The 26554-nt window shown below is 46.4% G+C and overlaps 10 non-coding genes and 2 pseudogenes across 10 annotated transcripts; all 12 read left to right on the forward strand.

Annotated features, from left to right (window-relative positions):
* Nucleotides 1-640: 640 nt before the first annotated feature.
* Nucleotides 641-831, forward strand: LOC130312412 (U2 spliceosomal RNA). Its single transcript, XR_008860532.1, has one exon. It is a non-coding gene; the product is annotated as a U2 spliceosomal RNA (small nuclear RNA).
* Nucleotides 832-2911: 2080 nt separating this feature from the next.
* Nucleotides 2912-3102, forward strand: LOC130312413 (U2 spliceosomal RNA). Its single transcript, XR_008860533.1, has one exon. It is a non-coding gene; the product is annotated as a U2 spliceosomal RNA (small nuclear RNA).
* A 2065-nt stretch (nucleotides 3103-5167) lies between these two features.
* Nucleotides 5168-5358, forward strand: LOC130312414 (U2 spliceosomal RNA). The gene has a single exon (XR_008860534.1). It is a non-coding gene; the product is annotated as a U2 spliceosomal RNA (small nuclear RNA).
* A 2087-nt stretch (nucleotides 5359-7445) lies between these two features.
* Nucleotides 7446-7636, forward strand: LOC130312433 (U2 spliceosomal RNA). Its single transcript, XR_008860552.1, has one exon. It is a non-coding gene; the product is annotated as a U2 spliceosomal RNA (small nuclear RNA).
* A 2087-nt stretch (nucleotides 7637-9723) lies between these two features.
* On the forward strand, nucleotides 9724-9914 carry LOC130312415 (U2 spliceosomal RNA). The gene has a single exon (XR_008860535.1). It is a non-coding gene; the product is annotated as a U2 spliceosomal RNA (small nuclear RNA).
* A 2089-nt stretch (nucleotides 9915-12003) lies between these two features.
* Nucleotides 12004-12163, forward strand: LOC130312439 (U2 spliceosomal RNA; annotated as a pseudogene).
* Nucleotides 12164-12859: 696 nt separating this feature from the next.
* Nucleotides 12860-13046, forward strand: LOC130312437 (U2 spliceosomal RNA). Its single transcript, XR_008860555.1, has one exon. It is a non-coding gene; the product is annotated as a U2 spliceosomal RNA (small nuclear RNA).
* A 2089-nt stretch (nucleotides 13047-15135) lies between these two features.
* Nucleotides 15136-15326, forward strand: LOC130312416 (U2 spliceosomal RNA). Its single transcript, XR_008860536.1, has one exon. It is a non-coding gene; the product is annotated as a U2 spliceosomal RNA (small nuclear RNA).
* Nucleotides 15327-17407: 2081 nt separating this feature from the next.
* On the forward strand, nucleotides 17408-17598 carry LOC130312417 (U2 spliceosomal RNA). Its single transcript, XR_008860537.1, has one exon. It is a non-coding gene; the product is annotated as a U2 spliceosomal RNA (small nuclear RNA).
* A 2097-nt stretch (nucleotides 17599-19695) lies between these two features.
* On the forward strand, nucleotides 19696-19886 carry LOC130312419 (U2 spliceosomal RNA). Its single transcript, XR_008860539.1, has one exon. It is a non-coding gene; the product is annotated as a U2 spliceosomal RNA (small nuclear RNA).
* A 2113-nt stretch (nucleotides 19887-21999) lies between these two features.
* On the forward strand, nucleotides 22000-22178 carry LOC130312435 (U2 spliceosomal RNA; annotated as a pseudogene).
* Nucleotides 22179-24265: 2087 nt separating this feature from the next.
* On the forward strand, nucleotides 24266-24456 carry LOC130312420 (U2 spliceosomal RNA). Its single transcript, XR_008860540.1, has one exon. It is a non-coding gene; the product is annotated as a U2 spliceosomal RNA (small nuclear RNA).
* The last annotated feature ends 2098 nt before the right edge of the window (nucleotides 24457-26554 follow it).

Genomic DNA, 26554 nt, shown 5'->3' on the forward strand with positions numbered 1-26554 from the left:
CCCTCAGAACTACAGTGCTATGATGTCACTCACTTCCACAGGCCTTGCAGAGTGTAAACAACAACAACCCAGCTTTGTTGTGTATGTAACCATAGGGATTTGTGATGTCACCTAGAACCTTCACAGCAGCGACAGCTTTATGAGGAGCATCAGCACTGCTCTGCCTGAGCAGAACCATCACCGCCATAGGTTGTCAAATAACCCGGATTTAACCCACACAGGTAAGTCCAATGGGGTGCAGGCATGTCCTCTATGCTTACAGCTTCCCGTGGGTGTTGGTTTGATACCGTTTGGGGACAGCCAAGGAGGCATCTGCAGGCAACAAAGGTAGGTGTGTGCTTGTGTGTGTGTTTCCTATGCAGATCCTAAGCCCAGTGTCACATGCAAGTAGGAGGAGTAAGAAGGGTTCCTGGCAAATCCGGGTTATGGATTGCATTTAAAAAGGCCCCGTGGGAGTGCAATGGGCCCCTGTCTTGCTGCTTAGCAATAATGGTATGGGTTTAGGTTCTGCTGTGTGTACTGGTGGTTGACTGCCCCCCAGCCCAGAGTGTGCATGGAAAATTGTCTGGCAGCCTCCCTGACAGCAAGCAGTGATAGTGCCCATGAAGGGGACCTTGTTGGGCCCGCCCCTTTCACGGTTATCGCTTCTCGGCCTTTTGGCTAAGATCAAGTGTAGTATCTGTTCTTATCAGTTTAATATCTGATACGTCCCCTATCTGGGGACCATATATTAAATGGATTTTTGAGAACGGGGGCCGATTTCGAAGCTTGCTTCCGTCGCCCTATGCATTGACCCGATATGGCAGTATCTTCGGGTACAGTGCACCACCCCCTTACAGGGTTAAAAAGAAAGATTCCTACTTTCATTGCTACCTGCTTGCTGGCTAGCCAGCTAGCCAGCCCTGTGGGCCTTGCTGCTGCAGCCAAAAAACAAAAGGTGGTGCTGCTGCTGCTGCTTCTGCTGCTTCTGCTTGTGTCTGGCCGCTGTTGGAGCGTCCAGGCACAGGACTTCTGCTGCTGCTGACTAAATGGCCTCCTTAATTGGATCATTTGAGTAGCCAGCACACCTGTGCAGGTAGGGCATGACATGATAGGCAGCTGCCTTGATAGCGGGTGGGTGCTGAATGTTCCTAATTGACAAAATAAGATTAATGCTTATGAAGAAATATAAAATCTCATCCCTTCCCCAATATCGCGCCACACCCCTACCCCTTAATTCCCTGGTTGAACTTGATGGACATATGTCTTTTTTCGACCGTACTAACTATGTAACTATGTAACATAACATGGGGGGGGGGGTCTCCTGGCTGTTCACACAGGTGTGTCATTGCTGTACATTGACCATGCATTGCTTCTGTGGTATTGCAAAGGCAAAGACAAATGCTTCCAGCCATCCATTGCACTAATGGATTGGTCATCAGCTGGCTGTCTATGTCCCGCATCAATATAGACCAAAGTACAGAGGGTTAGGCTATGCTATTGTGCACCTACCTGATGCATCAGAAGGTGCGAGGCCCTTGCTAAATTCTGTGCACAGACTTTGAGATCTATACTTTAGACTGTATCTAAACCTGCTCCAACATGGACTGACATTCTGGCCTACTTTCAGCCGATGCGACTTGTCTGTCGCTGAACAGTCGCTTTTTATGTATTCAGCACCTATGTATAATGTTGTAAAAATGCTCTAGAAGCTAAAGTCGCAGAAATGTCACACATATTTGGCCTGCAACTTTCTGTGCGACAAATTCAGACAGGAAAAATCAGTATAAATCCTTAGAAAATTATCCCCCAGTGTCTCCATCTGCTGGCGGTATTGAATAAGCATTGCTGCACTGATGGGGTATGCATTAGACGAAAAAAAAGAAGAAAAAGAAGAATAATACGCCCAGAAAAGAGGCGAAAAGGAGAAAAACGTAAAAAAACGTGAAAAAAAAGTAAGAGGAAGAGAAGGGAAAAAAAGGTGGAAATGGGTTTAAAAGTGATTTCGGCGGAGAAATATATATATATATATATATATATATATATATATATATATATACGCGCACACACACACATATATATAAACGTATTCTCCGTTGAGATATTGCAGCCGCTGCTGTGTCCAGGCCCAGGAGCCTTAGCACTGTGCTGTGATGTCACTCAATACCACTGACATCACTAGGTGTAAACAACATCTCTCCTTTGCTGTGTATGTGACTATGGAGCTGTTTGGTGATGTCGTCTATTATGGCCTTCATAGAAGCAACAGGAGATTGTTGCATCCATCTAGAACCCTCAGAACTACAGTGCTATGATGTCACTCACTTCCACAGGCCTTGCAGAGTGTAAACAACAACAACCCAGCTTTGTTGTGTATGTAACCATAGGGATTTGTGATGTCACCTAGAACCTTCACAGCAGCGACAGCTTTATGAGGAGCATCAGCACTGCTCTGCCTGAGCAGAACCATCACCGCCATAGGTTGTCAAATAACCCGGATTTAACCCACACAGGTAAGTCCAATGGGGTGCAGGCATGTCCTCTATGCTTACAGCTTCCCGTGGGTGTTGGTTTGATACCGTTTGGGGACAGCCAAGGAGGCATCTGCAGGCAACAAAGGTAGGTGTGTGCTTGTGTGTGTGTTTCCTATGCAGATCCTAAGCCCAGTGTCACATGCAAGTAGGAGGAGTAAGAAGGGTTCCTGGCAAATCCGGGTTATGGATTGCATTTAAAAAGGCCCCGTGGGAGTGCAATGGGCCCCTGTCTTGCTGCTTAGCAATAATGGTATGGGTTTAGGTTCTGCTGTGTGTACTGGTGGTTGACTGCCCCCCAGCCCAGAGTGTGCATGGAAAATTGTCTGGCAGCCTCCCTGACAGCAAGCAGTGATAGTGCCCATGAAGGGGACCTTGTTGGGCCCGCCCCTTTCACGGTTATCGCTTCTCGGCCTTTTGGCTAAGATCAAGTGTAGTATCTGTTCTTATCAGTTTAATATCTGATACGTCCCCTATCTGGGGACCATATATTAAATGGATTTTTGAGAACGGGGGCCGATTTCGAAGCTTGCTTCCGTCGCCCTATGCATTGACCCGATATGGCAGTATCTTCGGGTACAGTGCACCACCCCCTTACAGGGTTAAAAAGAAAGATTCCTACTTTCATTGCTACCTGCTTGCTGGCTAGCCAGCTAGCCAGCCCTGTGGGCCTTGCTGCTGCAGCCAAAAAACAAAAGGTGGTGCTGCTGCTGCTGCTTCTGCTGCTTCTGCTTGTGTCTGGCCGCTGTTGGAGCGTCCAGGCACAGGACTTCTGCTGCTGCTGACTAAATGGCCTCCTTAATTGGATCATTTGAGTAGCCAGCACACCTGTGCAGGTAGGGCATGACATGATAGGCAGCTGCCTTGATAGCGGGTGGGTGCTGAATGTTCCTAATTGACAAAATAAGATTAATGCTTATGAAGAAATATAAAATCTCATCCCTTCCCCAATATCGCGCCACACCCCTACCCCTTAATTCCCTGGTTGAACTTGATGGACATATGTCTTTTTTCGACCGTACTAACTATGTAACTATGTAACATAACATGGGGGGGGGGGTCTCCTGGCTGTTCACACAGGTGTGTCATTGCTGTACATTGACCATGCATTGCTTCTGTGGTATTGCAAAGGCAAAGACAAATGCTTCCAGCCATCCATTGCACTAATGGATTGGTCATCAGCTGGCTGTCTATGTTCCGCATCAATATAGACCAAAGTACAGAGGGTTAGGCTATGCTATTGTGCACCTACCTGATGCATCAGAAGGTGCGAGGCCCTTGCTAAATTCTGTGCACAGACTTTGAGATCTATACTTTAGACTGTATCTAAACCTGCTCCAACATGGACTGACATTCTGGCCTACTTTCAGCCGATGCGACTTGTCTGTCGCTGAACAGTCGCTTTTTATGTATTCAGCACCTATGTATAATGTTGTAAAAATGCTCTAGAAGCTAAAGTCGCAGAAATGTCACACATATTTGGCCTGCAACTTTCTGTGCGACAAATTCAGACAGGAAAAATCAGTATAAATCCTTAGAAAATTATCCCCCAGTGTCTCCATCTGCTGGCGGTATTGAATAAGCATTGCTGCACTGATGGGGTATGCATTAGACGAAAAAAAAGAAGAAAAAGAAGAATAATACGCCCAGAAAAGAGGCGAAAAGGAGAAAAACGTAAAAAAACGTGAAAAAAAGTAAGAGGAAGAGAAGGGAAAAAAAGGTGGAAATGGGTTTAAAAGTGATTTCGGCGGAGAAATATATATATATATATATATATATATATACGCGCACACACACACATATATATAAACGTATTCTCCGTTGAGATATTGCAGCCGCTGCTGTGTCCAGGCCCAGGAGCCTTAGCACTGTGCTGTGATGTCACTCAATACCACTGACATCACTAGGTGTAAACAACATCTCTCCTTTGCTGTGTATGTGACTATGGAGCTGTTTGGTGATGTCGTCTATTATGGCCTTCATAGAAGCAACAGGAGATTGTTGCATCCATCTAGAACCCTCAGAACTACAGTGCTATGATGTCACTCACTTCCACAGGCCTTGCAGAGTGTAAACAACAACAACCCAGCTTTGTTGTGTATGTAACCATAGGGATTTGTGATGTCACCTAGAACCTTCACAGCAGCGACAGCTTTATGAGGAGCATCAGCACTGCTCTGCCTGAGCAGAACCATCACCGCCATAGGTTGTCAAATAACCCGGATTTAACCCACACAGGTAAGTCCAATGGGGTGCAGGCATGTCCTCTATGCTTACAGCTTCCCGTGGGTGTTGGTTTGATACCGTTTGGGGACAGCCAAGGAGGCATCTGCAGGCAACAAAGGTAGGTGTGTGCTTGTGTGTGTGTTTCCTATGCAGATCCTAAGCCCAGTGTCACATGCAAGTAGGAGGAGTAAGAAGGGTTCCTGGCAAATCCGGGTTATGGATTGCATTTAAAAAGGCCCCGTGGGAGTGCAATGGGCCCCTGTCTTGCTGCTTAGCAATAATGGTATGGGTTTAGGTTCTGCTGTGTGTACTGGTGGTTGACTGCCCCCCAGCCCAGAGTGTGCATGGAAAATTGTCTGGCAGCCTCCCTGACAGCAAGCAGTGATAGTGCCCATGAAGGGGACCTTGTTGGGCCCGCCCCTTTCACGGTTATCGCTTCTCGGCCTTTTGGCTAAGATCAAGTGTAGTATCTGTTCTTATCAGTTTAATATCTGATACGTCCCCTATCTGGGGACCATATATTAAATGGATTTTTGAGAACGGGGGCCGATTTCGAAGCTTGCTTCCGTCGCCCTATGCATTGACCCGATATGGCAGTATCTTCGGGTACAGTGCACCACCCCCTTACAGGGTTAAAAAGAAAGATTCCTACTTTCATTGCTACCTGCTTGCTGGCTAGCCAGCTAGCCAGCCCTGTGGGCCTTGCTGCTGCAGCCAAAAAACAAAAGGTGGTGCTGCTGCTGCTGCTGCTGCTGCTTCTGCTGCTTCTGCTTGTGTCTGGCCGCTGTTGGAGCGTCCAGGCACAGGACTTCTGCTGCTGCTGACTAAATGGCCTCCTTAATTGGATCATTTGAGTAGCCAGCACACCTGTGCAGGTAGGGCATGACATGATAGGCAGCTGCCTTGATAGCGGGTGGGTGCTGAATGTTCCTAATTGACAAAATAAGATTAATGCTTATGAAGAAATATAAAATCTCATCCCTTCCCCAATATCGCGCCACACCCCTACCCCTTAATTCCCTGGTTGAACTTGATGGACATATGTCTTTTTTCGACCGTACTAACTATGTAACTATGTAACATAACATGGGGGGGGGGGGTCTCCTGGCTGTTCACACAGGTGTGTCATTGCTGTACATTGACCATGCATTGCTTCTGTGGTATTGCAAAGGCAAAGACAAATGCTTCCAGCCATCCATTGCACTAATGGATTGGTCATCAGCTGGCTGTCTATGTCCCGCATCAATATAGACCAAAGTACAGAGGGTTAGGCTATGCTATTGTGCACCTACCTGATGCATCAGAAGGTGCGAGGCCCTTGCTAAATTCTGTGCACAGACTTTGAGATCTATACTTTAGACTGTATCTAAACCTGCTCCAACATGGACTGACATTCTGGCCTACTTTCAGCCGATGCGACTTGTCTGTCGCTGAACAGTCGCTTTTTATGTATTCAGCACCTATGTATAATGTTGTAAAAATGCTCTAGAAGCTAAAGTCGCAGAAATGTCACACATATTTGGCCTGCAACTTTCTGTGCGACAAATTCAGACAGGAAAAATCAGTATAAATCCTTAGAAAATTATCCCCCAGTGTCTCCATCTGCTGGCGGTATTGAATAAGCATTGCTGCACTGATGGGGTATGCATTAGACGAAAAAAAAGAAGAAAAAGAAGAATAATACGCCCAGAAAAGAGGCGAAAAGGAGAAAAACGTAAAAAAACGTGAAAAAAAAGTAAGAGGAAGAGAAGGGAAAAAAAGGTGGAAATGGGTTTAAAAGTGATTTCGGCGGAGAAATATATATATATATATATATATATATATATATATATATATACGCGCACACACACACATATATATAAACGTATTCTCCGTTGAGATATTGCAGCCGCTGCTGTGTCCAGGCCCAGGAGCCTTAGCACTGTGCTGTGATGTCACTCAATACCACTGACATCACTAGGTGTAAACAACATCTCTCCTTTGCTGTGTATGTGACTATGGAGCTGTTTGGTGATGTCGTCTATTATGGCCTTCATAGAAGCAACAGGAGATTGTTGCATCCATCTAGAACCCTCAGAACTACAGTGCTATGATGTCACTCACTTCCACAGGCCTTGCAGAGTGTAAACAACAACAACCCAGCTTTGTTGTGTATGTAACCATAGGGATTTGTGATGTCACCTAGAACCTTCACAGCAGCGACAGCTTTATGAGGAGCATCAGCACTGCTCTGCCTGAGCAGAACCATCACCGCCATAGGTTGTCAAATAACCCGGATTTAACCCACACAGGTAAGTCCAATGGGGTGCAGGCATGTCCTCTATGCTACAGCTTCCCGTGGGTGTTGGTTTGATACCGTTTGGGGACAGCCAAGGAGGCATCTGCAGGCAACAAAGGTAGGTGTGTGCTTGTGTGTGTGTTTCCTATGCAGATCCTAAGCCCAGTGTCACATGCAAGTAGGAGGAGTAAGAAGGGTTCCTGGCAAATCCGGGTTATGGATTGCATTTAAAAAGGCCCCATGGGAGTGCAATGGGCCCCTGTCTTGCTGCTTAGCAATAATGGTATGGGTTTAGGTTCTGCTGTGTGTACTGGTGGTTGACTGCCCCCCAGCCCAGAGTGTGCATGGAAAATTGTCTGGCAGCCTCCCTGACAGCAAGCAGTGATAGTGCCCATGAAGGGGACCTTGTTGGGCCCGCCCCTTTCACGGTTATCGCTTCTCGGCCTTTTGGCTAAGATCAAGTGTAGTATCTGTTCTTATCAGTTTAATATCTGATACGTCCCCTATCTGGGGACCATATATTAAATGGATTTTTGAGAACGGGGGCCGATTTCGAAGCTTGCTTCCGTCGCCCTATGCATTGACCCGATATGGCAGTATCTTCGGGTACAGGGCACCACCCCCTTACAGGGTTAAAAAGAAAGATTCCTACTTTCATTGCTACCTGCTTGCTGGCTAGCCAGCTAGCCAGCCCTGTGGGCCTTGCTGCTGCAGCCAAAAAACAAAAGGTGGTGCTGCTGCTGCTGCTTCTGCTGCTTCTGCTGCTTCTGCTTGTGTCTGGCCGCTGTTGGAGCGTCCAGGCACAGGACTTCTGCTGCTGCTGACTAAATGGCCTCCTTAATTGGATCATTTGAGTAGCCAGCACACCTGTGCAGGTAGGGCATGACATGATAGGCAGCTGCCTTGATAGCGGGTGGGTGCTGAATGTTCCTAATTGACAAAATAAGATTAATGCTTATGAAGAAATATAAAATCTCATCCCTTCCCCAATATCGCGCCACACCCCTACCCCTTAATTCCCTGGTTGAACTTGATGGACATATGTCTTTTTTCGACCGTACTAACTATGTAACTATGTAACATAACATGGGGGGGGGTCTCCTGGCTGTTCACACAGGTGTGTCATTGCTGTACATTGACCATGCATTGCTTCTGTGGTATTGCAAAGGCAAAGACAAATGCTTCCAGCCATCCATTGCACTAATGGATTGGTCATCAGCTGGCTGTCTATGTCCCGCATCAATATAGACCAAAGTACAGAGGGTTAGGCTATGCTATTGTGCACCTACCTGATGCATCAGAAGGTGCGAGGCCCTTGCTAAATTCTGTGCACAGACTTTGAGATCTATACTTTAGACTGTATCTAAACCTGCTCCAACATGGACTGACATTCTGGCCTACTTTCAGCCGATGCGACTTGTCTGTCGCTGAACAGTCGCTTTTTATGTATTCAGCACCTATGTATAATGTTGTAAAAATGCTCTAGAAGCTAAAGTCGCAGAAATGTCACACATATTTGGCCTGCAACTTTCTGTGCGACAAATTCAGACAGGAAAAATCAGTATAAATCCTTAGAAAATTATCCCCCAGTGTCTCCATCTGCTGGCGGTATTGAATAAGCATTGCTGCACTGATGGGGTATGCATTAGACGGAAAAAAAGAAGAAAAAGAAGAATAATACGCCCAGAAAAGAGGCGAAAAGGAGAAAAACGTAAAAAAACGTGAAAAAAAAGTAAGAGGAAGAGAAGGGAAAAAAAGGTGGAAATGGGTTTAAAAGTGATTTCGGCGGAGAAATATATATATATATATATATATATATATATATATATATATATACGCGCACACACACACATATATATAAACGTATTCTCCGTTGAGATATTGCAGCCGCTGCTGTGTCCAGGCCCAGGAGCCTTAGCACTGTGCTGTGATGTCACTCAATACCACTGACATCACTTGGTGTAAACAACATCTCTCCTTTGCTGTGTATGTGACTATGGAGCTGTTTGGTGATGTCGTCTATTATGGCCTTCATAGAAGCAACAGGAGATTGTTGCATCCATCTAGAACCCTCAGAACTACAGTGCTATGATGTCACTCACTTCCACAGGCCTTGCAGAGTGTAAACAACAACAACCCAGCTTTGTTGTGTATGTAACCATAGGGATTTGTGATGTCACCTAGAACCTTCACAGCAGCGACAGCTTTATGAGGAGCATCAGCACTGCTCTGCCTGAGCAGAACCATCACCGCCATAGGTTGTCAAATAACCCGGATTTAACCCACACAGGTAAGTCCAATGGGGTGCAGGCATGTCCTCTATGCTTACAGCTTCCCGTGGGTGTTGGTTTGATACCATTTGGGGACAGCCAAGGAGGCATCTGCAGGCAACAAAGGTAGGTGTGTGCTTGTGTGTGTGTTTCCTATGCAGATCCTAAGCCCAGTGTCACATGCAAGTAGGAGGAGTAAGAAGGGTTCCTGGCAAATCCGGGTTATGGATTGCATTTAAAAAGGCCCCGTGGGAGTGCAATGGGCCCCTGTCTTGCTGCTTAGCAATAATGGTATGGGTTTAGGTTCTGCTGTGTGTACTGGTGGTTGACTGCCCCCCAGCCCAGAGTGTGCATGGAAAATTGTCTGGCAGCCTCCCTGACAGCAAGCAGTGATAGTGCCCATGAAGGGGACCTTGTTGGGCCCGCCCCTTTCACGGTTATCGCTTCTCGGCCTTTTGGCTAAGATCAAGTGTAGTATCTGTTCTTATCAGTTTAATATCTGATACGTCCCCTATCTGGGGACCATATATTAAATGGATTTTTGAGAACGGGGGCCGATTTCGAAGCTTGCTTCCGTCGCCCTATGCATTGACCCGATATGGCAGTATCTTCGGGTACAGTGCACCACCCCCTTACAGGGTTAAAAAGAAAGATTCCTACTTTCATTGCTACCTGCTTGCTGGCTAGCCAGCTAGCCAGCCCTGTGGGCCTTGCTGCTGCAGCCAAAAAACAAAAGGTGGTGCTGCTGCTGCTGCTTCTGCTGCTTCTGCTTGTGTCTGGCCGCTGTTGGAGCGTCCAGGCACAGGACTTCTGCTGCTGCTGACTAAATGGCCTCCTTAATTGGATCATTTGAGTAGCCAGCACACCTGTGCAGGTAGGGCATGACATGATAGGCAGCTGCCTTGATAGCGGGTGGGTGCTGAATGTTCCTAATTGACAAAATAAGATTAATGCTTATGAAGAAATATAAAATCTCATCCCTTCCCCAATATCGCGCCACACCCCTACCCCTTAATTCCCTGGTTGAACTTGATGGACATATGTCTTTTTTCGACCGTACTAACTATGTAACTATGTAACATAACATGGGGGGGGGGGGGGGGGGGGTCTCCTGGCTGTTCACACAGGTGTGTCATTGCTGTACATTGACCATGCATTGCTTCTGTGGTATTGCAAAGGCAAAGACAAATGCTTCCAGCCATCCATTGCACTAATGGATTGGTCATCAGCTGGCTGTCTATGTCCCGCATCAATATAGACCAAAGTACAGAGGGTTAGGCTATGCTATTGTGCACCTACCTGATGCATCAGAAGGTGCGAGGCCCTTGCTAAATTCTGTGCACAGACTTTGAGATCTATACTTTAGACTGTATCTAAACCTGCTCCAACATGGACTGACATTCTGGCCTACTTTCAGCCGATGCGACTTGTCTGTCGCTGAACAGTCGCTTTTTATGTATTCAGCACCTATGTATAATGTTGTAAAAATGCTCTAGAAGCTAAAGTCGCAGAAATGTCACACATATTTGGCCTGCAACTTTCTGTGCGACAAATTCAGACAGGAAAAATCAGTATAAATCCTTAGAAAATTATCCCCCAGTGTCTCCATCTGCTGGCGGTATTGAATAAGCATTGCTGCACTGATGGGGTATGCATTAGACGAAAAAAAAGAAGAAAAAGAAGAATAATACGCCCAGAAAAGAGGCGAAAAGGAGAAAAACGTAAAAAAACGTGAAAAAAAAGTAAGAGGAAGAGAAGGGAAAAAAAGGTGGAAATGGGTTTAAAAGTGATTTCGGCGGAGAAATATATATATATATATATATATATATATATATATATATATATACGCGCACACACACACATATATATAAACGTATTCTCCGTTGAGATATTGCAGCCGCTGCTGTGTCCAGGCCCAGGAGCCTTAGCACTGTGCTGTGATGTCACTCAATACCACTGACATCACTAGGTGTAAACAACATCTCTCCTTTGCTGTGTATGTGACTATGGAGCTGTTTGGTGATGTCGTCTATTATGGCCTTCATAGAAGCAACAGGAGATTGTTGCATCCATCTAGAACCCTCAGAACTACAGTGCTATGATGTCACTCACTTCCACAGGCCTTGCAGAGTGTAAACAACAACAACCCAGCTTTGTTGTGTATGTAACCATAGGGATTTGTGATGTCACCTAGAACCTTCACAGCAGCGACAGCTTTATGAGGAGCATCAGCACTGCTCTGCCTGAGCAGAACCATCACCGCCATAGGTTGTCAAATAACCCGGATTTAACCCACACAGGTAAGTCCAATGGGGTGCAGGCATGTCCTCTATGCTTACAGCTTCCCGTGGGTGTTGGTTTGATACCGTTTGGGGACAGCCAAGGAGGCATCTGCAGGCAACAAAGGTAGGTGTGTGCTTGTGTGTGTGTTTCCTATGCAGATCCTAAGCCCAGTGTCACATGCAAGTAGGAGGAGTAAGAAGGGTTCCTGGCAAATCCGGGTTATGGATTGCATTTAAAAAGGCCCCGTGGGAGTGCAATGGGCCCCTGTCTTGCTGCTTAGCAATAATGGTATGGGTTTAGGTTCTGCTGTGTGTACTGGTGGTTGACTGCCCCCCAGCCCAGAGTGTGCATGGAAAATTGTCTGGCAGCCTCCCTGACAGCAAGCAGTGATAGTGCCCATGAAGGGGACCTTGTTGGGCCCGCCCCTTTCACGGTTATCGCTTCTCGGCCTTTTGGCTAAGATCAAGTGTAGTATCTGTTCTTATCAGTTTTCATGCTGGTGGGGATGGGTGCTGCATGGAGGATGCAGGTGTACCAGGGCTTTCCGGGGCTGGTTCTGAGGAATCAGCTCGACGGCTGCCCCGATGTGACCTGTTCCCTCCGGGTCTCGCCATGAGGCTGAGAGGGTCTAGAGCCGAGGTACTTTTGTGCCTCGGGGAGTGGTGACCCCGAGGTGCCGAAACTCACTGGGAGAATAGGCTCACTGAGTTGAAGCACGGGCACCATAATCTCTTCACCTTGTGGCACTCACCTCTTGATTCCCGGCCTTCTGGCTAGGATCAGAGAAATTTTTATAGATCCGGCCGGATGTCCGGGCAGTATATCTGCACACATTCACTTATTTATTTATTTTTTTGTCTCATTGTGTCACTTTTTGCGTGTTGTGTGTTCACAGGATTTGTCAGGATGCGGTAGCCCTTCTGGGTGTCCCTCCTGGCGGTCTAGGGGAGGTGTGTGTGGCCATTAGGTTCCGCACCTCCCTGCAAACACCCCGGGTACCCCTGCTTTGGCAGGGTACCTACCGTAATCGGCTCTGCGGGCAGATACCTTGGCCAACGCCAAGGGGGATGCCGGGAGCATTTGTGGTCCCCTAGTAGCTTTGGCGAAAAGGGACATCGAACCTGGAACCTCGCAGGTACCTTTTGGTCCGGAGGCGAAGGGTAAGGTTTGTTGGGGGGCCTCTCTCCTATCGGAGAAGGGCTTGCGATAGACCGCATCCTTTGTGCACGTTTTTTTTTAGTGTAACACGTTTGCACTTTTTCTTGCACTTTGGGTGAATCGAAAGCACGCTCCTCGGCTTTAAAAAAAAAAAAAAAAAAAAAAAAATATGTTCTTATCAGTTTAATATCTGATACGTCCCCTATCTGGGGACCATATATTAAATGGATTTTTGAGAACGGGGGCCGATTTCGAAGCTTGCTTCCGTCGCCCTATGCATTGACCCGATATGGCAGTATCTTCGGGTACAGTGCACCACCCCCTTACAGGGTTAAAAAGAAAGATTCCTACTTTCATTGCTACCTGCTTGCTGGCTAGCCAGCTAGCCAGCCCTGTGGGCCTTGCTGCTGCAGCCAAAAAACAAAAGGTGGTGCTGCTGCTGCTGCTTCTGCTGCTTCTGCTTGTGTCTGGCCGCTGTTGGAGCGTCCAGGCACAGGACTTCTGCTGCTGCTGACTAAATGGCCTCCTTAATTGGATCATTTGAGTAGCCAGCACACCTGTGCAGGTAGGGCATGACATGATAGGCAGCTGCCTTGATAGCGGGTGGGTGCTGAATGTTCCTAATTGACAAAATAAGATTAATGCTTATGAAGAAATATAAAATCTCATCCCTTCCCCAATATCGCGCCACACCCCTACCCCTTAATTCCCTGGTTGAACTTGATGGACATATGTCTTTTTTCGACCGTACTAACTATGTAACTATGTAACATAACATGGGGGGGGGGGGGGGGGGGGTCTCCTGGCTGTTCACACAGGTGTGTCATTGCTGTACATTGACCATGCATTGCTTCTGTGGTATTGCAAAGGCAAAGACAAATGCTTCCAGCCATCCATTGCACTAATGGATTGGTCATCAGCTGGCTGTCTATGTCCCGCATCAATATAGACCAAAGTACAGAGGGTTAGGCTATGCTATTGTGCACCTACCTGATGCATCAGAAGGTGCGAGGCCCTTGCTAAATTCTGTGCACAGACTTTGAGATCTATACTTTAGACTGTATCTAAACCTGCTCCAACATGGACTGACATTCTGGCCTACTTTCAGCCGATGCGACTTGTCTGTCGCTGAACAGTCGCTTTTTATGTATTCAGCACCTATGTATAATGTTGTAAAAATGCTCTAGAAGCTAAAGTCGCAGAAATGTCACACATATTTGGCCTGCAACTTTCTGTGCGACAAATTCAGACAGGAAAAATCAGTATAAATCCTTAGAAAATTATCCCCCAGTGTCTCCATCTGCTGGCGGTATTGAATAAGCATTGCTGCACTGATGGGGTATGCATTAGACGAAAAAAAAGAAGAAAAAGAAGAATAATACGCCCAGAAAAGAGGCGAAAAGGAGAAAAACGTAAAAAAACGTGAAAAAAAAGTAAGAGGAAGAGAAGGGAAAAAAAGGTGGAAATGGGTTTAAAAGTGATTTCGGCGGAGAAATATATATATATATATATATATATATATATATATATATATATACGCGCACACACACACATATATATAAACGTATTCTCCGTTGAGATATTGCAGCCGCTGCTGTGTCCAGGCCCAGGAGCCTTAGCACTGTGCTGTGATGTCACTCAATACCACTGACATCACTAGGTGTAAACAACATCTCTCCTTTGCTGTGTATGTGACTATGGAGCTGTTTGGTGATGTCGTCTATTATGGCCTTCATAGAAGCAACAGGAGATTGTTGCATCCATCTAGAACCCTCAGAACTACAGTGCTATGATGTCACTCACTTCCACAGGCCTTGCAGAGTGTAAACAACAACAACCCAGCTTTGTTGTGTATGTAACCATAGGGATTTGTGATGTCACCTAGAACCTTCACAGCAGCGACAGCTTTATGAGGAGCATCAGCACTGCTCTGCCTGAGCAGAACCATCACCGCCATAGGTTGTCAAATAACCCGGATTTAACCCACACAGGTAAGTCCAATGGGGTGCAGGCATGTCCTCTATGCTTACAGCTTCCCGTGGGTGTTGGTTTGATACCGTTTGGGGACAGCCAAGGAGGCATCTGCAGGCAACAAAGGTAGGTGTGTGCTTGTGTGTGTGTTTCCTATGCAGATCCTAAGCCCAGTGTCACATGCAAGTAGGAGGAGTAAGAAGGGTTCCTGGCAAATCCGGGTTATGGATTGCATTTAAAAAGGCCCCGTGGGAGTGCAATGGGCCCCTGTCTTGCTGCTTAGCAATAATGGTATGGGTTTAGGTTCTGCTGTGTGTACTGGTGGTTGACTGCCCCCCAGCCCAGAGTGTGCATGGAAAATTGTCTGGCAGCCTCCCTGACAGCAAGCAGTGATAGTGCCCATGAAGGGGACCTTGTTGGGCCCGCCCCTTTCACGGTTATCGCTTCTCGGCCTTTTGGCTAAGATCAAGTGTAGTATCTGTTCTTATCAGTTTAATATCTGATACGTCCCCTATCTGGGGACCATATATTAAATGGATTTTTGAGAACGGGGGCCGATTTCGAAGCTTGCTTCCGTCGCCCTATGCATTGACCCGATATGGCAGTATCTTCGGGTACAGTGCACCACCCCCTTACAGGGTTAAAAAGAAAGATTCCTACTTTCATTGCTACCTGCTTGCTGGCTAGCCAGCTAGCCAGCCCTGTGGGCCTTGCTGCTGCAGCCAAAAAACAAAAGGTGGTGCTGCTGCTTCTGCTGCTTCTGCTTGTGTCTGGCCGCTGTTGGAGCGTCCAGGCACAGGACTTCTGCTGCTGCTGACTAAATGGCCTCCTTAATTGGATCATTTGAGTAGCCAGCACACCTGTGCAGGTAGGGCATGACATGATAGGCAGCTGCCTTGATAGCGGGTGGGTGCTGAATGTTCCTAATTGACAAAATAAGATTAATGCTTATGAAGAAATATAAAATCTCATCCCTTCCCCAATATCGCGCCACACCCCTACCCCTTAATTCCCTGGTTGAACTTGATGGACATATGTCTTTTTTCGACCGTACTAACTATGTAACTATGTAACATAACATGGGGGGGGGGGGGGGGGGGGTCTCCTGGCTGTTCACACAGGTGTGTCATTGCTGTACATTGACCATGCATTGCTTCTGTGGTATTGCAAAGGCAAAGACAAATGCTTCCAGCCATCCATTGCACTAATGGATTGGTCATCAGCTGGCTGTCTATGTCCCGCATCAATATAGACCAAAGTACAGAGGGTTAGGCTATGCTATTGTGCACCTACCTGATGCATCAGAAGGTGCGAGGCCCTTGCTAAATTCTGTGCACAGACTTTGAGATCTATACTTTAGACTGTATCTAAACCTGCTCCAACATGGACTGACATTCTGGCCTACTTTCAGCCGATGCGACTTGTCTGTCGCTGAACAGTCGCTTTTTATGTATTCAGCACCTATGTATAATGTTGTAAAAATGCTCTAGAAGCTAAAGTCGCAGAAATGTCACACATATTTGGCCTGCAACTTTCTGTGCGACAAATTCAGACAGGAAAAATCAGTATAAATCCTTAGAAAATTATCCCCCAGTGTCTCCATCTGCTGGCGGTATTGAATAAGCATTGCTGCACTGATGGGGTATGCATTAGACGAAAAAAAAGAAGAAAAAGAAGAATAATACGCCCAGAAAAGAGGCGAAAAGGAGAAAAACGTAAAAAAACGTGAAAAAAAAGTAAGAGGAAGAGAAGGGAAAAAAAGGTGGAAATGGGTTTAAAAGTGATTTCGGCGGAGAAATATATATATATATATATATATATATATATATATATATATACGCGCACACACACACATATATATAAACGTATTCTCCGTTGAGATATTGCAGCCGCTGCTGTGTCCAGGCCCAGGAGCCTTAGCACTGTGCTGTGATGTCACTCAATACCACTGACATCACTAGGTGTAAACAACATCTCTCCTTTGCTGTGTATGTGACTATGGAGCTGTTTGGTGATGTCGTCTATTATGGCCTTCATAGAAGCAACAGGAGATTGTTGCATCCATCTAGAACCCTCAGAACTACAGTGCTATGATGTCACTCACTTCCACAGGCCTTGCAGAGTGTAAACAACAACAACCCAGCTTTGTTGTGTATGTAACCATAGGGATTTGTGATGTCACCTAGAACCTTCACAGCAGCGACAGCTTTATGAGGAGCATCAGCACTGCTCTGCCTGAGCAGAACCATCACCGCCATAGGTTGTCAAATAACCCGGATTTAACCCACACAGGTAAGTCCAGTGGGGTGCAGGCATGTCCTCTATGCTTACAGCTTCCCGTGGGTGTTGGTTTGATACCGTTTGGGGACAGCCAAGGAGGCATCTGCAGGCAACAAAGGTAGGTGTGTGCTTGTGTGTGTGTTTCCTATGCAGATCCTAAGCCCAGTGTCACATGCAAGTAGGAGGAGTAAGAAGGGTTCCTGGCAAATCCGGGTTATGGATTGCATTTAAAAAGGCCCCGTGGGAGTGCAATGGGCCCCTGTCTTGCTGCTTAGCAATAATGGTATGGGTTTAGGTTCTGCTGTGTGTACTGGTGGTTGACTGCCCCCCAGCCCAGAGTGTGCATGGAAAATTGTCTGGCAGCCTCCCTGACAGCAAGCAGTGATAGTGCCCATGAAGGGGACCTTGTTGGGCCCGCCCCTTTCACGGTTATCGCTTCTCGGCCTTTTGGCTAAGATCAAGTGTAGTATCTGTTCTTATCAGTTTAATATCTGATACGTCCCCTATCTGGGGACCATATATTAAATGGATTTTTGAGAACGGGGGCCGATTTCGAAGCTTGCTTCCGTCGCCCTATGCATTGACCCGATATGGCAGTATCTTCGGGTACAGTGCACCACCCCCTTACAGGGTTAAAAAGAAAGATTCCTACTTTCATTGCTACCTGCTTGCTGGCTAGCCAGCTAGCCAGCCCTGTGGGCCTTGCTGCTGCAGCCAAAAAACAAAAGGTGGTGCTGCTGCTGCTGCTTCTGCTGCTTCTGCTTGTGTCTGGCCGCTGTTGGAGCGTCCAGGCACAGGACTTCTGCTGCTGCTGACTAAATGGCCTCCTTAATTGGATCATTTGAGTAGCCAGCACACCTGTGCAGGTAGGGCATGACATGATAGGCAGCTGCCTTGATAGCGGGTGGGTGCTGAATGTTCCTAATTGACAAAATAAGATTAATGCTTATGAAGAAATATAAAATCTCATCCCTTCCCCAATATCGCGCCACACCCCTACCCCTTAATTCCCTGGTTGAACTTGATGGACATATGTCTTTTTTCGACCGTACTAACTATGTAACTATGTAACATAACATGGGGGGGGGGGGGGGGGGGGGGTCTCCTGGCTGTTCACACAGGTGTGTCATTGCTGTACATTGACCATGCATTGCTTCTGTGGTATTGCAAAGGCAAAGACAAATGCTTCCAGCCATCCATTGCACTAATGGATTGGTCATCAGCTGGCTGTCTATGTCCCGCATCAATATAGACCAAAGTACAGAGGGTTAGGCTATGCTATTGTGCACCTACCTGATGCATCAGAAGGTGCGAGGCCCTTGCTAAATTCTGTGCACAGACTTTGAGATCTATACTTTAGACTGTATCTAAACCTGCTCCAACATGGACTGACATTCTGGCCTACTTTCAGCCGATGCGACTTGTCTGTCGCTGAACAGTCGCTTTTTATGTATTCAGCACCTATGTATAATGTTGTAAAAATGCTCTAGAAGCTAAAGTCGCAGAAATGTCACACATATTTGGCCTGCAACTTTCTGTGCGACAAATTCAGACAGGAAAAATCAGTATAAATCCTTAGAAAATTATCCCCCAGTGTCTCCATCTGCTGGCGGTATTGAATAAGCATTGCTGCACTGATGGGGTATGCATTAGACGAAAAAAAAGAAGAAAAAGAAGAATAATACGCCCAGAAAAGAGGCGAAAAGGAGAAAAACGTAAAAAAACGTGAAAAAAAAGTAAGAGGAAGAGAAGGGAAAAAAAGGTGGAAATGGGTTTAAAAGTGATTTCGGCGGAGAAATATATATATATATATATATATATATATATATATATATATATATATATACGCGCACACACACACATATATATAAACGTATTCTCCGTTGAGATATTGCAGCCGCTGCTGTGTCCAGGCCCAGGAGCCTTAGCACTGTGCTGTGATGTCACTCAATACCACTGACATCACTAGGTGTAAACAACATCTCTCCTTTGCTGTGTATGTGACTATGGAGCTGTTTGGTGATGTCGTCTATTATGGCCTTCATAGAAGCAACAGGAGATTGTTGCATCCATCTAGAACCCTCAGAACTACAGTGCTATGATGTCACTCACTTCCACAGGCCTTGCAGAGTGTAAACAACAACAACCCAGCTTTGTTGTGTATGTAACCATAGGGATTTGTGATGTCACCTAGAACCTTCACAGCAGCGACAGCTTTATGAGGAGCATCAGCACTGCTCTGCCTGAGCAGAACCATCACCGCCATAGGTTGTCAAATAACCCGGATTTAACCCACACAGGTAAGTCCAATGGGGTGCAGGCATGTCCTCTATGCTTACAGCTTCCCGTGGGTGTTGGTTTGATACCGTTTGGGGACAGCCAAGGAGGCATCTGCAGGCAACAAAGGTAGGTGTGTGCTTGTGTGTGTGTTTCCTATGCAGATCCTAAGCCCAGTGTCACATGCAAGTAGGAGGAGTAAGAAGGGTTCCTGGCAAATCCGGGTTATGGATTGCATTTAAAAAGGCCCCGTGGGAGTGCAATGGGCCCCTGTCTTGCTGCTTAGCAATAATGGTATGGGTTTAGGTTCTGCTGTGTGTACTGGTGGTTGACTGCCCCCCAGCCCAGAGTGTGCATGGAAAATTGTCTGGCAGCCTCCCTGACAGCAAGCAGTGATAGTGCCCATGAAGGGGACCTTGTTGGGCCCGCCCCTTTCACGGTTATCGCTTCTCGGCCTTTTGGCTAAGATCAAGTGTAGTATCTGTTCTTATCAGTTTAATATCTGATACGTCCCCTATCTGGGGACCATATATTAAATGGATTTTTGAGAACGGGGGCCGATTTCGAAGCTTGCTTCCGTCGCCCTATGCATTGACCCGATATGGCAGTATCTTCGGGTACAGTGCACCACCCCCTTACAGGGTTAAAAAGAAAGATTCCTACTTTCATTGCTACCTGCTTGCTGGCTAGCCAGCTAGCCAGCCCTGTGGGCCTTGCTGCTGCAGCCAAAAAACAAAAGGTGGTGCTGCTGCTGCTGCTTCTGCTGCTTCTGCTGCTTCTGCTTGTGTCTGGCCGCTGTTGGAGCGTCCAGGCACAGGACTTCTGCTGCTGCTGACTAAATGGCCTCCTTAATTGGATCATTTGAGTAGCCAGCACACCTGTGCAGGTAGGGCATGACATGATAGGCAGCTGCCTTGATAGCGGGTGGGTGCTGAATGTTCCTAATTGACAAAATAAGATTAATGCTTATGAAGAAATATAAAATCTCATCCCTTCCCCAATATCGCGCCACACCCCTAACCCTTAATTCCCTGGTTGAACTTGATGGACATATGTCTTTTTTCGACCGTACTAACTATGTAACTATGTAACATAACATGGGGGGGGGGGGGGGGGTCTCCTGGCTGTTCACACAGGTGTGTCATTGCTGTACATTGACCATGCATTGCTTCTGTGGTATTGCAAAGGCAAAGACAAATGCTTCCAGCCATCCATTGCACTAATGGATTGGTCATCAGCTGGCTGTCTATGTCCCGCATCAATATAGACCAAAGTACAGAGGGTTAGGCTATGCTATTGTGCACCTACCTGATGCATCAGAAGGTGCGAGGCCCTTGCTAAATTCTGTGCACAGACTTTGAGATCTATACTTTAGACTGTATCTAAACCTGCTCCAACATGGACTGACATTCTGGCCTACTTTCAGCCGATGCGACTTGTCTGTCGCTGAACAGTCGCTTTTTATGTATTCAGCACCTATGTATAATGTTGTAAAAATGCTCTAGAAGCTAAAGTCGCAGAAATGTCACACATATTTGGCCTGCAACTTTCTGTGCGACAAATTCAGACAGGAAAAATCAGTATAAATCCTTAGAAAATTATCCCCCAGTGTCTCCATCTGCTGGCGGTATTGAATAAGCATTGCTGCACTGATGGGGTATGCATTAGACGAAAAAAAAGAAGAAAAAGAAGAATAATACGCCCAGAAAAGAGGCGAAAAGGAGAAAAACGTAAAAAAACGTGAAAAAAAAGTAAGAGGAAGAGAAGGGAAAAAAAGGTGGAAATGGGTTTAAAAGTGATTTCGGCGGAGAAATATATATATATATATATATATATATATATATATATATATATATATATATATATACATATACGCGCACACACACACATATATATAAACGTATTCTCCGTTGAGATATTGCAGCCGCTGCTGTGTCCAGGCCCAGGAGCCTTAGCACTGTGCTGTGATGTCACTCAATACCACTGACATCACTAGGTGTAAACAACATCTCTCCTTTGCTGTGTATGTGACTATGGAGCTGTTTGGTGATGTCGTCTATTATGGCCTTCATAGAAGCAACAGGAGATTGTTGCATCCATCTAGAACCCTCAGAACTACAGTGCTATGATGTCACTCACTTCCACAGGCCTTGCAGAGTGTAAACAACAACAACCCAGCTTTGTTGTGTATGTAACCATAGGGATTTGTGATGTCACCTAGAACCTTCACAGCAGCGACAGCTTTATGAGGAGCATCAGCACTGCTCTGCCTGAGCAGAACCATCACCGCCATAGGTTGTCAAATAACCCGGATTTAACCCACACAGGTAAGTCCAATGGGGTGCAGGCATGTCCTCTATGCTTACAGCTTCCCGTGGGTGTTGGTTTGATACCGTTTGGGGACAGCCAAGGAGGCATCTGCAGGCAACAAAGGTAGGTGTGTGCTTGTGTGTGTGTTTCCTATGCAGATCCTAAGCCCAGTGTCACATGCAAGTAGGAGGAGTAAGAAGGGTTCCTGGCAAATCCGGGTTATGGATTGCATTTAAAAAGGCCCCGTGGGAGTGCAATGGGCCCCTGTCTTGCTGCTTAGCAATAATGGTATGGGTTTAGGTTCTGCTGTGTGTACTGGTGGTTGACTGCCCCCCAGCCCAGAGTGTGCATGGAAAATTGTCTGGCAGCCTCCCTGACAGCAAGCAGTGATAGTGCCCATGAAGGGGACCTTGTTGGGCCCGCCCCTTTCACGGTTATCGCTTCTCGGCCTTTTGGCTAAGATCAAGTGTAGTATCTGTTCTTATCAATACGTCCCCTATCTGGGGACCATATATTAAATGGATTTTTGAGAACGGGGGCCGATTTCGAAGCTTGCTTCCGTCGCCCTATGCATTGACCCGATATGGCAGTATCTTCGGGTACAGTGCACCACCCCCTTACAGGGTTAAAAAGAAAGATTCCTACTTTCATTGCTACCTGCTTGCTGGCTAGCCAGCTAGCCAGCCCTGTGGGCCTTGCTGCTGCAGCCAAAAAACAAAAGGTGGTGCTGCTGCTGCTGCTTCTGCTGCTTCTGCTTGTGTCTGGCCGCTGTTGGAGCGTCCAGGCACAGGACTTCTGCTGCTGCTGACTAAATGGCCTCCTTAATTGGATCATTTGAGTAGCCAGCACACCTGTGCAGGTAGGGCATGACATGATAGGCAGCTGCCTTGATAGCGGGTGGGTGCTGAATGTTCCTAATTGACAAAATAAGATTAATGCTTATGAAGAAATATAAAATCTCATCCCTTCCCCAATATCGCGCCACACCCCTACCCCTTAATTCCCTGGTTGAACTTGATGGACATATGTCTTTTTTCGACCGTACTAACTATGTAACTATGTAACATAACATGGGGGGGGGGGGGGGGGGTCTCCTGGCTGTTCACACAGGTGTGTCATTGCTGTACATTGACCATGCATTGCTTCTGTGGTATTGCAAAGGCAAAGACAAATGCTTCCAGCCATCCATTGCACTAATGGATTGGTCATCAGCTGGCTGTCTATGTCCCGCATCAATATAGACCAAAGTACAGAGGGTTAGGCTATGCTATTGTGCACCTACCTGATGCATCAGAAGGTGCGAGGCCCTTGCTAAATTCTGTGCACAGACTTTGAGATCTATACTTTAGACTGTATCTAAACCTGCTCCAACATGGACTGACATTCTGGCCTACTTTCAGCCGATGCGACGTGTCTGTCGCTGAACAGTCGCTTTTTATGTATTCAGCACCTATGTATAATGTTGTAAAAATGCTCTAGAAGCTAAAGTCGCAGAAATGTCACACATATTTGGCCTGCAACTTTCTGTGCGACAAATTCAGACAGGAAAAATCAGTATAAATCCTTAGAAAATTATCCCCCAGTGTCTCCATCTGCTGGCGGTATTGAATAAGCATTGCTGCACTGATGGGGTATGCATTAGACGAAAAAAAAGAAGAAAAAGAAGAATAATACGCCCAGAAAAGAGGCGAAAAGGAGAAAAACGTAAAAAAACGTGAAAAAAAAGTAAGAGGAAGAGAAGGGAAAAAAAGGTGGAAATGGGTTTAAAAGTGATTTCGGCGGAGAAATATATATATATATATATATATATATATATATATATATATATACGCGCACACACACACATATATATAAACGTATTCTCCGTTGAGATATTGCAGCCGCTGCTGTGTCCAGGCCCAGGAGCCTTAGCACTGTGCTGTGATGTCACTCAATACCACTGACATCACTAGGTGTAAACAACATCTCTCCTTTGCTGTGTATGTGACTATGGAGCTGTTTGGTGATGTCGTCTATTATGGCCTTCATAGAAGCAACAGGAGATTGTTGCATCCATCTAGAACCCTCAGAACTACAGTGCTATGATGTCACTCACTTCCACAGGCCTTGCAGAGTGTAAACAACAACAACCCAGCTTTGTTGTGTATGTAACCATAGGGATTTGTGATGTCACCTAGAACCTTCACAGCAGCGACAGCTTTATGAGGAGCATCAGCACTGCTCTGCCTGAGCAGAACCATCACCGCCATAGGTTGTCAAATAACCCGGATTTAACCCACACAGGTAAGTCCAATGGGGTGCAGGCATGTCCTCTATGCTTACAGCTTCCCGTGGGTGTTGGTTTGATACCGTTTGGGGACAGCCAAGGAGGCATCTGCAGGCAACAAAGGTAGGTGTGTGCTTGTGTGTGTGTTTCCTATGCAGATCCTAAGCCCAGTGTCACATGCAAGTAGGAGGAGTAAGAAGGGTTCCTGGCAAATCCGGGTTATGGATTGCATTTAAAAAGGCCCCGTGGGAGTGCAATGGGCCCCTGTCTTGCTGCTTAGCAATAATGGTATGGGTTTAGGTTCTGCTGTGTGTACTGGTGGTTGACTGCCCCCCAGCCCAGAGTGTGCATGGAAAATTGTCTGGCAGCCTCCCTGACAGCAAGCAGTGATAGTGCCCATGAAGGGGACCTTGTTGGGCCCGCCCCTTTCACGGTTATCGCTTCTCGGCCTTTTGGCTAAGATCAAGTGTAGTATCTGTTCTTATCAGTTTAATATCTGATACGTCCCCTATCTGGGGACCATATATTAAATGGATTTTTGAGAACGGGGGCCGATTTCGAAGCTTGCTTCCGTCGCCCTATGCATTGACCCGATATGGCAGTATCTTCGGGTACAGTGCACCACCCCCTTACAGGGTTAAAAAGAAAGATTCCTACTTTCATTGCTACCTGCTTGCTGGCTAGCCAGCTAGCCAGCCCTGTGGGCCTTGCTGCTGCAGCCAAAAAACAAAAGGTGGTGCTGCTGCTGCTGCTTCTGCTGCTTCTGCTTGTGTCTGGCCGCTGTTGGAGCGTCCAGGCACAGGACTTCTGCTGCTGCTGACTAAATGGCCTCCTTAATTGGATCATTTGAGTAGCCAGCACACCTGTGCAGGTAGGGCATGACATGATAGGCAGCTGCCTTGATAGCGGGTGGGTGCTGAATGTTCCTAATTGACAAAATAAGATTAATGCTTATGAAGAAATATAAAATCTCATCCCTTCCCCAATATCGCGCCACACCCCTACCCCTTAATTCCCTGGTTGAACTTGATGGACATATGTCTTTTTTCGACCGTACTAACTATGTAACTATGTAACATAACATGGGGGGGGGGGGGGGGGTCTCCTGGCTGTTCACACAGGTGTGTCATTGCTGTACATTGACCATGCATTGCTTCTGTGGTATTGCAAAGGCAAAGACAAATGCTTCCAGCCATCCATTGCACTAATGGATTGGTCATCAGCTGGCTGTCTATGTCCCGCATCAATATAGACCAAAGTACAGAGGGTTAGGCTATGCTATTGTGCACCTACCTGATGCATCAGAAGGTGCGAGGCCCTTGCTAAATTCTGTGCACAGACTTTGAGATCTATACTTTAGACTGTATCTAAACCTGCTCCAACATGGACTGACATTCTGGCCTACTTTCAGCCGATGCGACTTGTCTGTCGCTGAACAGTCGCTTTTTATGTATTCAGCACCTATGTATAATGTTGTAAAAATGCTCTAGAAGCTAAAGTCGCAGAAATGTCACACATATTTGGCCTGCAACTTTCTGTGCGACAAATTCAGACAGGAAAAATCAGTATAAATCCTTAGAAAATTATCCCCCAGTGTCTCCATCTGCTGGCGGTATTGAATAAGCATTGCTGCACTGATGGGGTATGCATTAGACGAAAAAAAAGAAGAAAAAGAAGAATAATACGCCCAGAAAAGAGGCGAAAAGGAGAAAAACGTAAAAAAACGTGAAAAAAAAGTAAGAGGAAGAGAAGGGAAAAAAAGGTGGAAATGGGTTTAAAAGTGATTTCGGCGGAGAAATATATATATATATATATATATATATATATATATATATATATACGCGCACACACACACATATATATAAACGTATTCTCCGTTGAGATATTGCAGCCGCTGCTGTGTCCAGGCCCAGGAGCCTTAGCACTGTGCTGTGATGTCACTCAATACCACTGACATCACTAGGTGTAAACAACATCTCTCCTTTGCTGTGTATGTGACTATGGAGCTGTTTGGTGATGTCGTCTATTATGGCCTTCATAGAAGCAACAGGAGATTGTTGCATCCATCTAGAACCCTCAGAACTACAGTGCTATGATGTCACTCACTTCCACAGGCCTTGCAGAGTGTAAACAACAACAACCCAGCTTTGTTGTGTATGTAACCATAGGGATTTGTGATGTCACCTAGAACCTTCACAGCAGCGACAGCTTTATGAGGAGCATCAGCACTGCTCTGCCTGAGCAGAACCATCACCGCCATAGGTTGTCAAATAACCCGGATTTAACCCACACAGGTAAGTCCAATGGGGTGCAGGCATGTCCTCTATGCTTACAGCTTCCCGTGGGTGTTGGTTTGATACCGTTTGGGGACAGCCAAGGAGGCATCTGCAGGCAACAAAGGTAGGTGTGTGCTTGTGTGTGTGTTTCCTATGCAGATCCTAAGCCCAGTGTCACATGCAAGTAGGAGGAGTAAGAAGGGTTCCTGGCAAATCCGGGTTATGGATTGCATTTAAAAAGGCCCCGTGGGAGTGCAATGGCCGTGGGAGTGCAATGGGCCCTGTCTTGCTGCTTAGCAATAATGGTATGGGTTTAGGTTCTGCTGTGTGTACTGGTGGTTGACTGCCCCCCAGCCCCAGAGTGTGCATGGAAAATTGTCTGGCAGCCTCCCTGACAGCAAGCAGTGATAGTGCCCATGAAGGGGACCTTGTTGGGCCCGCCCCTTTCA

Source organism: Hyla sarda, unplaced genomic scaffold (assembly GCF_029499605.1).
Source record: "Hyla sarda isolate aHylSar1 unplaced genomic scaffold, aHylSar1.hap1 scaffold_1716, whole genome shotgun sequence".
In the NCBI taxonomy this organism is placed as follows: domain Eukaryota; kingdom Metazoa; phylum Chordata; class Amphibia; order Anura; family Hylidae; genus Hyla; species Hyla sarda.